Source organism: Ipomoea nil, unplaced genomic scaffold, assembly GCF_001879475.1.
Source record: "Ipomoea nil cultivar Tokyo-kokei standard unplaced genomic scaffold, Asagao_1.1 scaffold3105, whole genome shotgun sequence".
Lineage (NCBI taxonomy): Eukaryota > Viridiplantae > Streptophyta > Magnoliopsida > Solanales > Convolvulaceae > Ipomoea > Ipomoea nil.
This window is the reverse complement of record NW_017619533.1, coordinates 2,229,853-2,234,521: the sequence shown is the minus strand read 5'-3', so window position 1 is coordinate 2,234,521 and position 4,669 is coordinate 2,229,853.

Genomic DNA, 4,669 nt, shown 5'->3' with positions numbered 1-4,669 from the left:
CCAACAACTATCCCAATCTGCATATACCAATTAATAGTTAGAAGGGGCTTGCACCAGAAAACATGGTATATAGAGTATTCTGCTAGAGTGCACACAAAAGCGTACCGTTGTGCTAGTGGGAAGAAACAATCGCGTCACGCCACCAGCTGTGCTCAGCTCTTCCCGGGCATTCAGGACATAGCACCAGGCATCAACAACAGCCTTGGACACATTCGACCCCTCCCTCAGCGTTTGGATTTGTGCCCACTTTACCACCCGCTCAGCATACTAGAGTAACACCTCATCGCTACAGGTTAACAACGATAAACCAAACATTTTCAGAATAGACCCCAACCACATTTCCCAATAATAATTAGAACGCACACGAACAACCGAGCTCAGTCACAATAAAAGCCACTTACCGTCCTCCCTGGGGGCAACTAAAAACCCACATCCACAGAACATACATGTGCGGCAGTAGAGTAGTCGGGTAACCAAACATGGAGCTGAAGTAAATCCCCTGCGGCTGGGCATGTTAAAGAACTGGCTCCTTCTCTTTTCCCTTTGGCCCATTAACTGGAGCTGTGCATGGTGCATCGTTCTCTATGTCCTTTGACACGCCAACTGGAGCTGTGCACGGTACAACGTTCTCTTTGCCCTTTGGCCCGTCAACTGGAGCTGTGCACGGTGCAGCGTGATGTGATGCAACACGTGCGGTGACTAGTTCCTGCAAATGTTGGCCCAAATAAACATCTGAAAATGACACTAGCAGAATCATATGCATTAGCATACCTGAGGAAGTGGTGCAACAGTGACTGGCTCTTGAACCATGTTCTTTATCCGGTTATGCGCTGCAAACTCTTGCGTCAACCCTAAGCTAAAACTTGGCACATCAAACACACCATAAACCCCAGTAGCAGCCATCTCAGCCTGGTCAAGCTCCCTTAAAAAGTCTGCATCATACAACAAAGGCCCTTCACCGCGACCCGGCGACAGGGCGGGCGGTTTAGGAGCTGCATCAATTGCCTTGGCTGGTGTCTTTACAATAACCTCCCACTGTTTGATTGAATCCACCACTATTTGGAAATTACAATCTTCTTGCACTTCGTTGGGGTGCTTGGAAACTAAGTCAACAACCCGTGTGGTGAGCGATTGCAACTCAGCGGTGATTACTACAAAGTACAAACTCTTGGCCAAACCCCTGCAACCCCCCACCCCCACCACCACACACACAACGGATGTTAACATGCAAATTATATAATGATTGGAAAAAAACGGCTACATCCAAAATCATACCATGTTCTCGGCACAAGCCTGTCCATGGCGTGGTCCCACCCCGGCTCCGAGTTGCGGTGCACCAGGATTTGACGCACAAGGAGGACCATCCACCAAACCCCTACCAAATTCCCCAGAATCAAGCTCAATCAGCTCACGTGCTTTGATGAGATCCGTGGTCCACCCCCCCACGGGTGGGATCGTCCTAGGGACCTCTCGCACACCCACCACAACCCTATCCAAATACAAAAGCTGAACACACACAAACACGCCATTGTTAGCCAAGATAAAACAACAAACCCCCTACAGAACCAAAACCAAAACCACTTACAGTTAGGAACAGAAGTGGGCCAGTGAATTTGCGATTCGAACCCTCGGTCCAACTCCGATGGGTAGTAACCAACGAGCGAATCAAATACCCACACCAGTCAAGGTCCTTGATCGTGTCCACACTACTTAACATGTGGATAGTTTTCTGGTTTGCATAGCCATTCAGTGTGCTCGCAACCAGGGTGGTCATCACTACAACACTGAAATGGATTTTGAACCACCGGCCACCATCACTCAATTCCTCCAACAGCGCATATAACCCCCTAACTGTAATCCTTCCTCTACGTTGTTTCACCACGTCCCTCTAGTCCCGTAACTCTGGGCTAACCACCTGGCTATCCTGTTCAGCAATCGGTATTGGTCACTTGGCAAGCCAAAGTTGGCGGCAACATCCTCCTTGGTGACAGGAATGTACTGACCGTCCCCCAGGTTGATTATCTTCTTAACCGGGTCAAAAAAGGTGACTAACCAATGACCCATACGCAGCGGTACTCAGTAATCTTAAACCGCAACTCTACGTTGTTTCACCACGTCCTTCCATGCTTGAACTCGGTTTAATTCCTTCATCAGTTCTGGATCATCTCGGGTTTGTGTTGTGTCAAACACAATGGGTTCAACATTAGTTTCAACTGTTGATCGACTCGAGATTCTCCTTTGCAAGTCATTTGAAACTTGCACTTCAACTCCTGCAAACTCCATTTGGGTGGTATCTTCTTCAGCTGGCATCACGGGTATGTCAACTTCATGAGCTTCAGATTCTGCCACTTCTTGAGATGGAATAAGTGCTAGAGCCGAGCTTACGACTTCTTGATCTCTGTTGCTTGGATTGCTAGAACCCATATTTGCACTCGCTGCCGATACGGTTCTACTGTTCCTTCTTCGAGAGCTTTGTGGTGTGCTTGTGGAACCACCTCCTTCAGATCCTTTCTTTCGGTTTGATTTCTTGCCATAGTCGGGCACATTCTTCTTTCTTAGAATTTCTCCAACAATAAGCCCGTACCCAACTTTATGAAGAAAGTGATTTCCTTCAAGTGGTCTTCCATGAGGTTTTGCATTGTTTACAAAGAATAATAGGCGATTGAAGATGTACTTAGCCCAATTGAACGTTATTCCTTGCATGATTCCGTTCATTAAACTCACGGAAGTTCCAGATAGATCGTCCACACTTCCAAGCTTGTTGTCAAGGATTTTGTACATCATCTCAATAAGCATATCATACTCCGGTTTCAACACGTTCTTTGGTTCGGTAAAGCCATGAGCTACAGGTGCTTTTGGACCACGAATTTCATCCCAGAAAGATTGAACATCATAGTGGTGAGCTTCTGGCATCAACTCTGAATCAGGGAATTTGAAGTAATCCTTGATGTCCTTTTCAGAAATTTGAACATCTGTTCTTCCAACCTTAGAATGAATCACATTGTCCTTCACAGTAGCATGAAGATAGAACTCGGTCACATCTATTTCAAAAGCTCCAGCATATTTGTAGGTGAAGAAATCATATAGTCCACAATCCTTCAAAGCATTGAGAATCTTCTTTGCTATTTCCTTGTTGACTGCTCCAATCATGAAGAACTCCGGACTGAGTGTCCTCCCATTGATCAATTGTTGTTGTAGAATAAGCAGATTTTTGGGTTGCATGGCTTTGATTCCAGACATGGTGTTCACCGGTGAGATTGAGAGCTTGAGAGAGAGAGATTTCTGATCTTGGTAGAACTGGAATTTTCGTCTGAGAGGAATACGAAGGGTTTCGTATGGTTTAAAAAGGATTTAAGAAGAGGTATAATGCTCAGATAAAAATCTCAATTGAGACCCTTAGAATAGGTGTGGTGACAAGGCACATTTAGGGGTGGAGGTGTCTTTTGGTTAAGGTGTTACTAGGAAAGAGAAAAGGGTTATCATTATCAGACAGGAGCATTAAATGCTTCAGTCTCTTAGGTACCCTATATACGTAAGGTGTATAGAGTAAGAAGATTATGAATGGACACCTCTGGTTATTCTTGAAGATTTGAGAGAGAGTATGAATTTGGGAGGAGATTTTACGAGAAAGGGAATCTGATTTTGTGAGAGAGAGGGTCGGATTTTTGTGGGATTAATTATGGGTAGAAGTTTAAGGGATGTGGGTTTTTGAGAGATGGAGAGTTTTAATGGGATTGGGTTTTATGGGTAGAGGTTTAGATGGAGGAGGTTTCAATCCAATCTGATCTCTTCATTTTTCTTCTCAAAAACACGTACACATCAGATTAAACACATAATTATGATCACATAAATCACACACATATCCGTAAATCACACATGCAATTTCCGAAACATACATGGAATTTTTTTTTTAAAATTAAAGCAATTAAATTTCATCCATATATAATCATGCATATACAAGGTAACTCTCAATTAAAATAAGCACAAATTTTGGTAACTAACCAAATTTCAATTAAATTACCAAGAAAATACATACATGCATATGGGTGATACTAAAACATATATGTAAACAAATTTCTTAAACACATAAGCAAATTATTTAGAAACTAGTAAAAATTATTCTAATAAAAATTAGCACATAAATATAAATCATATTTCGCAAATAGATTGTTCATGCAAACAAATTAACACAAACATGAACATAACTTGCGGTCCAAGTAACGCTCAAAACATGCAATTCAAAAAACAGATTAGATTTAAAAAAAATTGCACATTTTGTCAAATTAATTTGCATGGTATATAAAATCACGTTAATCACTACATGCAAATTCATAATTAAAAACTTAGCACATTTAGCAAATTAGTTTATGTAGAAATTAAGCACATAGAAATTTGCAAACACGTAAAACATATAAAAGCATATAAACACGTAAAACACATAGTAGCATATAAACACGTAGAACACATAATATGAGCATATGTATCATATTAGATCAAGAAATTAAATTTAGTGATACTTAGCTCATTTCCAACATTCCCAATTCATGCCTTAAAGTAGAAAATCTCGTTTCGCATAAAGGCTTCGTGAGAATATCTGCAACTTGGTTCTCCGTAGGGATATACTCGATTTTTAGATCTTTATTTTCAACATGATCCCTTATGAAATGAT